An 11,120-nucleotide genomic window follows, 5' to 3' on the forward strand; every position below is an offset into this window, starting at 1 on the left:
GACGCCAAGGCTGCTGGAGCATGCACACTCCAGCAGACTCGATCAAGTCTGCTCCGACACGCTATAATTACAATGCATCAGAGCAGGCATCCTGCATGTCTACAGGCACCCAGCTTGTCCAAAGACAAATGTAACATCTGGTCCTAGCTTAGGAGAGCATACTACAGTCTGTGAAATGCTGCTTTGCACTTCTAAGGGCTGCAGACTCACTTTTTAGCCTGACCTCAGGTAACACGGCAGTTCAGAAGGGGCAGAGGAATCCATGGGCTCACCTTTCTTGTGGTGTCTCTTGGTGCGCCCAGCATGATGATGCCCCGCTACTTGTGTTCAGGATAGGTGAATCCTAGGACTTCCAGGGTCACATGCCCCCCATGCTCGCCTGGAAGTGCACACAGCGGCACCAGTGTATGGGATTGTTCTGTCCTAAGTGCAGGACTTTGCACTTGTCCTTATTGAACTTCATGAGATTTTTTTGGTTCAGTCCTCCAATTTATCAAGGTCTCCCTGAATCCTCACCCTACCTTCCAGTGTATCTACTGTTCACCCTAGCTTGGTATCATCTGCAGACTTGTTGAGGGTTCAGTCCATCCCATCTTCCAGGTCATTAATGAAGATATTGAACAAAACCAGCCCCCCACCAGGACCAACCCCACTTGATACTGTCTACCAATTAGGCATTGAGTCATTGACTACTACTCATATGAGCCACCCTATGACAGCCTGCACAAAGAATTCTGGGCTGCTGCTGGAGCAGGCTGGAGCTGAAATGCTCCCCAGCTAGAAAGGCTCCAAGGAAAAAAGGTGTTCAGACACAAGGGAAATAAGACCATTTCAGGGGAAAGCCTGACAAATGGACCTGCCCTTGATTAGCCACAGTGCTGTGCTTTATCTGTGCTACTCCAAGAGTTTGTGTCCTTATTTGGACCCGCTGGTTCTACCAGCCGCTCTAGTTTCCTGTCCATGGTGCAGACTAATATTATCAGACCCTGTGGCACCAGAACAGATACAGGCTGAAAAGATTCACCCTTTGTGACAGAGGAGAAAGCTAAGTCTCTGTGAAAGGCTAGGAAATGATGTGCTAATTCTAATGTCTATTGGGATCAATTTGGAGTCTCCCAGTAATCTCACTGGGGTTGGCTGAAGCCCTCAAGGAAGTGTCACTGAAACTGGTTTGTGGCTGGTATTCACATGAGTGGAGAGAGAATGGGAGTGGGGCTGCTTTGCTTCTCAGACATTCAGGAGAGAGAGGTCGGGAAGCTGCAGATCTGCAATACAATGTCATCTCCTAGCATGCCTTTTAGAGACAGTTGCAAGGCTCTTTCTATAAGGCAGCAGGATGGAAAGAGGAGGTGTAACACAGCTGGATATGACACCAAAAGAACAGGAGACACTGAGACCAAGAATAGGAAAAGAAAGGGGAGGCACATGAAGAAGGAGCCAGGATACATGTGAGTGTGTGTGTGCAGAGACTGGTTACAAGAGGAGATGAACACGTATGAAGGAGAAAAATGGGAGTGAACCTTGTCGCAGGCATGGAGGAGTGGTGCTGAAGGAAGTTACAGCAGACGCCTGCCTGCCTGCCTGCCTGCTGCTAAGAAATGGGGCTGAGGGGATTTGAGAAGAAGGAACAGATGGAAGAAGAGGCAAACTTTGTTTTCACTCTTGTGGAGGCTTTAACAGGGTTAGAATCTAAGATGGACTCTTAGGGAGTGACACCAGGAAGTATCTGACCCTTATATTTCCCTAGTCTTGTTCCCCTTTGCCTCCACAGTGTAAGGGATGAGTGTTTTCACTCCACGTACAGAAAACATAAGGGGAGGAGAAGGAGCCAATTTGTCAGTCTGAGGCATCATAGCCAGTGGCAGTGTGCTGGATCTACTCTTTCAGTTTTTTCTCACAGAGATGGTTTTGAGCTGCAGAGCTTAATCCAGATCTCAAATCCCCACACCTCAGGGTGGCTGGGGTGGATGGGTGGTACTGCGATCAGGTGCCTTACTGTTAAAAAAAGGGGATATGTGTATCACAACATAGTTTCATAGTTGGTAGGGTCGGAAGGGACCTGAGCAGATCATCAAATCCGACCCCCTGCCATGGGCAGGAAAGAGTACTGGGGTCAAATGACCTCGGCTAGGTGATTGTCTAGCCTCCTTTAAAGACCCCCCAGGGTAGGAGCCAGCACCACTTCCCTTGGAAGTTGGTTCCAGATCCTATCTGCCCTGACTGTAAAGTAGTGCCTCCTGATATGTAGCCTGAATCACCTCTCCGTCAACTTATGGCCATTATTCCTTGTTACTCCCGGTAGTGCTCGGGGGAACAGGGACTCTCCCATTGCCTGCTGGTCCTCCCTGACTAGTTTGTAAACAGCCACCAGATCCCCTCTCAGCCTTCTCTTGCGGAGGCTGAACAGGTTCAGGTCTCATAGCCTCTCCTCTTAGGTCCTGCCCTTCTGACCCCTGATCATGCAAGTGGCCCTCCTCTGGACCCTCTTGATGTTGTCCACATCCCTCCTGAAGTGCGGTGCCCAGAACTGGACGCAGTACTCCAACTGCGGCCTGACCAGTGCTGCATAGAGGGGGAGGATCACCTCCTTGGACCTGCCTGAGATGCATCTGTGAATGCATGACAAGGTGCGGTTAGCCTTCCTGATTGCGTCCCCACATTGGCAACTCAAGTTCATCTTGGAGTCTATAATGACTTCAAGATCCCTTTCTGCCTCTGTACTGATGGGAAGGGAGTTCCCCAGCCTGTAGATCTGCTGCTGGTTCTTCCTCCCTAGGTGCAGTACCCTGCACTTGTCTGTATTGAATCCCATCTTATTCTCATCCGCCCACCCCTGTAACCTGTCCAGATCCAATTGCAGCCTGTCCCTCCCTTCTAGTGTGCCCACATCTCCCCACATCTTAGTGTCATCTGCAAATTTGAACAAGGTGCTTTTCACCCCCTCATCCAAGTCGCTGATGAAGATGTTGAACAGTGCAGGTCTGAGGACCGAGCCCTGGGGGACCCCGCTGCCCACATCCCTCCAGGTCAAAAATGACCCGTCCACCACCACCCTCTGGGTGCGGCCCACCAGCCAATTTGCAACCCATCTGACTGTGTAGGCATCAACACCACAATCTCCTAATTTTTTAATGAGAATGGGGTGAGAGGCAGTGTTGAAGGCCTTCCTAAAGTCCAGAAAAACTACGTCCACCGCGACACCTGCATCCAAGGATTTTGTGACCTGGTCGTAGAAGGCCACCAGGTTGGTCTGACAGGACCTGCCTCTAATGAACCCAAGTTGGTTGACCCTAAGCATAATCTCCCCTGCTGGCCCCTTGCAGATGTGCTCCTGGATAATTTTCTCAAAGAGCTTCCCCAGGACCGAGGTAAGACTAACAGGCCTATAATTTCCTGGGTCCTCCTTCCTCCCTTTTTTGAAAATGGGAACCATATTGGCCCTTTTCCAGTCCTCTGGCACCACACCAGAGCACCACGAGTGCTTGTAAAGCTGTGCCAGGGGTCCCGCAATGACCTCTGCTAATTCCCTCAATGCTCTGGGGTGGAGATCATTAGGACCTGCTGATTTGAACACGTCCAGTCCCTCCAGAAGTTCCCTAAGTCCTCACTGACCCTGGGCCTGGCTGGGAACATGCTGACCAAGGGCTCTCTTAGAGCTCTCCTTGGGGATGAGCCTTTACCTAGGAAAGAGGTACTAGGCAAAGAACTGGGGGAAATGGAGCCATTTACCACGTCCTGACCAATATACCTAAGCTGCCTCAGAGGTAAAGACCTCCAACGCTGCCTAGCTTCTGTCCCAGATTTGTGGAACTGGGAGACCTAGCAACAGTGGGCCAGCTGAGCTCAGCTGCTGCCACAGAGGATAGGGAAGAAGGCCCAGCCACATGGCTTTGTGGATCTAAATCAGCATCTGGAACAGGGAGCCAATGCAGATTTCAGAGAGCAAGGGTAATGAGATCTGCGGGCCAGCTCAACTGGTGTGAAGTAGTGAAGTACTGCTCTGATGATTTATTTCAACACAGGGATTGACCCCTGAATCAAAGAGCTCAGGAAGTGTTCAATGGGAGTAGTTTGGATATGGGACACTAGATTCTGTTAACCCCCTCAACTAAGTCCTGAGTACAACCTGCAGACTTGCTGATCCCACAAAGATCCTAGGGGACGCCCCCTTCTATCTACCCCCTGCAGATTTGCTTTGCAGGACAACTGAGCTCCCCTACATGCTAGGCCACTGGAGGAGACAAGTATTTGTGGTATGTTAGCAAATGCTAGCTCCTATTGCCATAGCACCCCTTGACCTGTGAAGAGAGGGGGAGCAGTGATGGATGGATCATAGGCTGCTTCTGGATGATTCAAAACAATGTAAAAATGTAGCAGGTTATAAAAGATTTACACTAGAGGTTGTACAGTTGGTTGGGCAGGGACTCCATAGAAAGGGTGTAGACACCTCCTTGAGTTCTCCAGTCGGTGAAGACTGAAGGGGGCAGGAGACGAGACAGCAGCAAGATCTGTGCCCTTTGCATAAAGGGTGTAGCTTTTGAAAGCTGGCTGAAGGTGTAACAGGAAATACAGTCTCATGGCTCCACAGAGTACCCTAATGAAGGCTGGAATTTGGCATCATATTATCCTGTGATGTTAAATGGCCCCAGTCCATGCTGCACCCTGAGATAGCTTGCCTTGCCGATCCACTGACAATGGGAAATCTGCCCAGCGCTAGTCATGCCAAGCCACTGAGGCAGCACTGTGGAAAGTCAGATAGTGAAGGTCTCTGCAAATCTAAATGCAGGTACCATTCCAAGCTCCTTAGCTTTGTAAGACACTCCAACCTATCAAGTGAATGCACAGGGACAGGTCCATACACTGCCACACAGACCACATGACAGCTCCATCTAATCCTGTAACAGGTCTCCTGCCCCTGCCACTTCAGCGGGAAGTTCAAGAAACCCTGTGGTAGGCAGCACATGGTAACCCAATGCCTTGGGAATGTTTCCTCAGAATCCCTATTAATTAGAGGCTAGCTTATTCCTTGGAGCAGAAATGTGATTGGCTGCCTGGCAAAATCCAGTATCTAAAAATCTAGTTGTACTCTTCCAAGAGTACAAGTCACATGTGTCACTCAATGTGCTGACCTTACTGTAAGTGCTGGCAATGCTAGAGGTCTGCAGTCACCCATGCTCAGTCCCTTGAACAACAACCCTGAACTGCTTCTTGCTTTGTTTCCTGAAGGCTGCAGCCAAAAAACATGATCTTGCACTCTGATTCCACTAAAAAGATAGGGCTACCTTGACACTAGCTCTGAAGACCTCCAACAAATACTTCAGAACAGGAAAGAAATAGTTTGAGTGACCCTTCCCAAGTCAGAGCCACTGCACAGTGCTAGGAGATGCTCTCTTTCCGATGAGGTATCAAGGTCCTGACCAGTTGTAGTTATTAAAAAGACACATTAAAGACATTTTATTTTTGAAAAGTGGGAAAGGATACCCCAGGTAACAGTCCAAGTTCCAGCCTGGCTATGTACATCCTGCCTCTTGAAACTTCTCCTATCATTTTCAGTCAGATTCAGAGTCTGTTACTTCCTATCCCAAGTTCCTGTAATGCACTGTTTAACAGCAGCCAGATGGGGCTCCTAGTTGGAGGCGGGTGAATTGATATCTGTGGGTAATTGGCATTTCATTTTAAATTTAGGAGCCACTTGGGGATTCTGAAGGTTGAAAGGCGCTCTAGAATTAAAGTTCACAGAAACAGGATGCACCAAAAAATAGCACATAGTTGGAGCCAATTTTGTTTGCTTCATAGGAGGCCTTTCAATGGAGGTTGCACAAAGCCCTCTTCCAGCCTCAAGGCTCCCCATTGCTGCCACCTCTCTGGCTCTGAAACACAAGGGAGTCCTGTCCCAGAAGGCATGCAAGCCCTTCCTGTACCAGCCTGGAGGGATCACTACAGAACACACAGCATTCCCCTGTCCCAAGGCCAATTCTCTTTCCACCATTGTGCTCCACTCAGGGAAGCAAGAGCAAGGATTTGCATTCTCAGGTAGCAATATCGTACTGCCATCCTTGATCATTCAAATATCACACATCATCAACCTACTCTTCCCAAAAATCAGGACGTTGGCTTAAAAAGCATGACATTTTAAGAAGAGAATACATGCCAAGATCTTTTCATTCACTGCCTGGGGATTGAGCTGTTAGGAGCCACACTGCCAATTTTTTCTTTGAAATCAGGAGGTTTGGAAACTTACATGCAGTTTAAATAAAAGTTGAGATTCTTCTATGACTCCAGGAGTTGGAGCTTTAGAATAAGTATAAGGCAAGACCTGTGATCCAACTGAGTGAGTTGCAAGTAGGCTGTGCAATGTGCTCACTGAACTAGTTGTCTTTGAACCAGATCAGATCTGTGTGAAGGTGTGTTGCTGGTATCAACCCCAAAGGACAGAACACTCTGGGTTTATAATGAGGAGCTTGGCAGATGCTTAACTACAGCACCAGTGCCTTGTGCTACTCAAATACCGGCTCTGGGGCAGCACTGCCTCTGGGTTACTCTTGTTTCTGAGCATGTGGAGCAAGGGGAGAGAAAAAAAATGTAGCTACCTCAATTGTCTGGCTAAACCTTGGAGGCATGGGAACTTTCATCTCAGAGGTCATTAGTGAAATGAGTGTGGTCGGATCTCAGCCTATTCTCTCAGGGATGGAAGTTTTCATTTCAGTGCCATTGCACAATATGGCATAATTGGCCATGTCTGCTAAAAAGAGGTCCAGTGCTGAAGTGGCAGGGGATGTGGCCTGGGCTGGGATCCTGAACAGATCTGTGAGAAGAGTAGAGACTGGAGGGACTGGGGTGCCAGGGCAAAGGGAAGTGGGGGTGGGGAATTTACACAGAGTGTTCCCCTTGCTACACCAGGCTGAGTCCAAGGCCACCAGCTTGTTGCTTTCCCAAGCACAAAGAGCAGAAAGCAGATGTCACTGGCTTGGGTACAAAGCACTGTTTTTGATGCACCTGCTCACAGAGCATGTCCTCGTTTGCCCACAGAAAGGAGCCAGGGATGTGTTTTATCTGAGGCTGTTAAAAAAAAAACCCATGTGTGAGGTGCAGTGTGGAGACACGGTCTGAGCAACTCCCAGTCAGAGCTTCCTGCTGTAAATGAGATGTATCTGAAGCCAGGTCCCTGCTCTTGGCAGCTTGCCCAGTAGCGGTCTAAATCTCATTCTGCAGTTTGAGGCTTGCAGACAGCTATTTAACACAAAGAGCCAAGCTGTTATCTTTTCCCTTAGGGCTACCATCTCTTTCACTTCTCAAATGCCAAATTATAGTCTACATTTAATTTCAGTGCCACAGGGAGATTCATGTCAGGGGAGGGCAGCTTCATTTAAAATTAGCCACATTAGATTAACAGTGATAAAGCCAAGAGAGCCATGGGGGGAGGGATTTAGAGAGAAACATCCTCCTGAACCCACCTTACTCCCAGCCCAGCCAAGGGAGGATGCCTTCCCCACATATGATTGGTTTGATATATCCTAGCACTGTGCAAACATTCGCTTGGATGCTATTTCAGGCATCTCAGTTTTCATGATGCAACATCACCCTGGATTCCTGAAGGAGTTAAAATGCCCAGTTCATGGAGTTTGTATACAGTCAGTTACTGGGCAATTGGTTTTAGTACAATGCCTTCAGAGTGACACCACTACCATGCTGATATGTAGTCTAGACTGGCTGGACTACATATCAGCCCCCCCCGCCCCATAAGCCAGAGACCTAGATATAAAACAAAAGAAAATGGAGAGAGCTGTGAATCAAACAATCCACAAGACCAACCGGATCCTGAAAGAAGCTGACAGTATGAGCTCAGGGATTTAGCAACAAGCAGGGCTGGCCAGAAAATAGGAGAATCAAGTAGCAGAAAGTCTGTTTCTTTTTGGTTTTAGGAACAAAAAAGGAAACCCAACAACCAAACTATTTTGCCAAAAAACCCGAAAGTTTCAGGTTCTAGCAAAACAATGTCAGCTTCCCAGCAGCAAAAATAACCCTTCCGGAAGAAAGCAGCTCCTTCCTATGAAGTGTTTCTGTCCTGTCAGAAACCCAGTTGTCTATCGGGGGGGTTTTTTTTTGGAATATTGGTCTAATCTTTGCAATGAGCTTTGGAGCCCTGCAGCTTTTTGATCTCATTTCAGCCTCACGCTTAAAAGATAACTTGCAAAGGATGACCTGGGATTTGTTTTAAAGTTTATTTCTCCCTCATTGCTTTCTCTTTCAGAAATGGCAAATCTGCATTTCCTGGTTGTTCAGAAGGCTTGATGTAAGGTCTCATGGATCTTCTCATTAGCTATGACACCTTTTAAGAGAGGCTCTGAATCTTTATTAGACATAGCTTCCCTCTAAAATAGAGGTGATCCACCCACAGCCCATGGGCCAGGTGTGGCTCATGGATCCATATTACCCAGCCCATGGAGCTCCCCAGGGTTCTGAAAATGTGGGGCTGGGGGAGCAGTGGCAGCTAATTGTGGCTCCCCTGGTATCACATTTCTAGATCCAGGGGGAGCCCTGCAAGCTGGACAGCATGGCCCTGTGCACGTGACAGAGGGGACAACCACAGTGGTGCAGGTCCAAGCAGCACAGCATGGAGCAGCATGGGGTCCGTTTGTGATTCACAGGGCCTGATCCGACCGATCCCACCCATCTTATCCAGCCTGTGAACAGAACTAAAGGCAGTGTTTGAAAGAGTCTGAATAAAACTTGTTCCCTCTCAGTTGTTCACTTTCCCCTCTTATGAGGTCATTTCATTAGATGTTCACTCACCACAGATTTTTCAAGCCTAGATGAGACATGAATTTTCTTTTCTTTTTTTTTTGTTTTTTTATTAACCTTACAAAAATACAGGTGAAGACTCAAGAAAAAAAACCTTTTAGACTTCCTTTATGCAAAATACAGCAGCAAAAAAAAATGGCCCAAAGCCAAATTTTCTTCTACTCCCACTGGCAGCTCTTCCATGCCTTCCTTTCCTCACACTTGAGGCAGCTGGTCCCCCTGACCTGGGAACAGTGGGTTCTTTTCCTGGGGCTGCCACTGGGCACTAAGGACGTGAAAGGGACAATCATGCCTCATGAAAGGGACAATCATCAGCCCACGCCTCAGTTTCCCTGCCTCTAAAAACAAGGCTAGTGATATCAGTCTTATTTGTAAATGGGCTTTAACATCTCTGCTGAAAGTCACTTAATGCAAAATAAAATACATTCCTGCTCAGCCTAGTGACCACCCTCACAGTCAAGTTTCCCCTTATGGCCCACATCCAATACAAGGCCTCTCTGTAATAACAACCCAGCAAGAAATAGTCTTTCAAAAAAAAAAAAAAAAAAAAAAAAAAAAAAAAAAAAAGGGCTGCACCATTCTGTAATCACACTTGGTGTGTCTACACAAGACACTTTACTGCACAGTAGATCAACTTACTGCACAGTAAGCATCATCATCTACATGTGCAGATGCTTACTGTGCAGTGCATTTGCAGGTAGCAAGTTAACTGTGGAGTGGTTACTGTGCAGTAAGGCATATGTAGACAGCCATAACCAGGAGTAAATTTGCTCCTGGTCAGCTGGGCAGCAGGGGGCAAGAGATTGCTTCCTGCCCCCAGGAGCTGCCTGCTGCCAGGGCAGGCTCCGATGGTGGAGCCCAGGCTGGAACAATGTCCCCCTGCCCCAGCAGCAGGGAGCTCCTGGTCCTGGCTCCATGATTGGAGTGAGGGTTGAGAGATTGCTCCCTGCCCAAAGGAGCTGCCTGCTGCTGGAGCAGGCTCCGATGGTGGAGCCCAGGCTGGGACAATGTACCCCTGCCCTGGCAGCAGGGAGCTTCTGACCATGATCAGGGGTAGGGCACTGGGAAAGAGCTACGGGGGAGGTGCAGGTCCCAACACCATGTCCTGATCATGGAGCCAGGGCCAGGAGCTCCCCTCTGCCAGGGCAGGGGGACACTGTTGCTTACCCCTGGGAGCTGCCTGCTGCCAGCGTGAGCTCTGATGGTGAGCTTGGCCCAGGACAATCTCCCAGCCCCCACTCCAATCACAGAGCCAGGGCTGGGAACTCCCTGCACAAGGAGAGTTCCCTGCTCAGCCTGGAGCTGGCTGGGACCTGCCCTGGACCAGGATAGTTCCTGGCCAGCCCTGGGCTGCACAGGAAAGTCTGTATGTGCAGGCTGGAGCTGGCTAGGAACTGTTCCATTTTGGGGCAGGTCCCAGCCAGCTCCAGGCTGCATGTGCAGACTTCCCTGCACAGCCCTGGGCTGGCTAGGAATTGTCCTGGTCTGGGGCAGGTCCTAGGCCCGCAGCTCTTTACCATCCCCATGCTTGATTGGGTGATTGAGGCATGAGGCTTGGACAGAGCTGTGTGGGAGGGGCAGGTCCCATTCCCCAATCCACCAGTTGGGCAGCTAGCAGCAAACCCCTGGCTGGGTGACGAATTCCTGCCCAGCTGGGAGCTCACTGCTAGCTGCCCCACCAACAGTGGGATAGCTCCAGCCACCCTCAGCTGAGCGGGGAATCCCCACCTAGCTGGGGCCTCACTGCTAGCTGTCTCATCAGTGGATCCTGGCAGGGGGCTGAGACCTGCCCCTCCCCAGCAGCTCTTCCCCAGCCCCCTGCCCCTGATCATGGAGCCAGGGTCAGGAGTTGTCCGCTGCCAGGACAGGGGGACATTGTCATGGCCTGGGCTCCACCACTGGAGCCTGCCCCAGCAGCAGGAAGCTCCCAGGGACAAGGAGCAATCTCCCTACCCCCACCAGGAGACTGCTGTTTCCTGGCCCTGTGCTTCCTGCCAGCCCCTGGGCTAGCGTCCAGGGGGAGCCTTCCACAGGGGCACTCCCGACACAAGATGCAAACTGGTTGAAGCGGGGTGACAGGCCCCCCGGTGTTTGGCGAGGTGCCCATATAGTGCCGTTTCTCTGGTTAGCCAGCTTACGCCGGTCACCACTTTGCAGAGCTGCTTCACCCTTTTCCATACTTCCTTGGCACAGGTGCAGAGCCAGAGGAGGCGACTGATTGTCTCGGTGGCCCCATGGCAGTTGGGCCACGGGTAGCTGGGTCTTCCCAACTGCCCCTCTCTATGTCTGCAGGCCCTCACTAGTAAAGGTTGGTGGGC

The sequence above is a fragment of the Alligator mississippiensis genome, chromosome 12 (genome assembly GCF_030867095.1).
Source record: "Alligator mississippiensis isolate rAllMis1 chromosome 12, rAllMis1, whole genome shotgun sequence".
Taxonomy (NCBI): domain Eukaryota; kingdom Metazoa; phylum Chordata; order Crocodylia; family Alligatoridae; genus Alligator; species Alligator mississippiensis.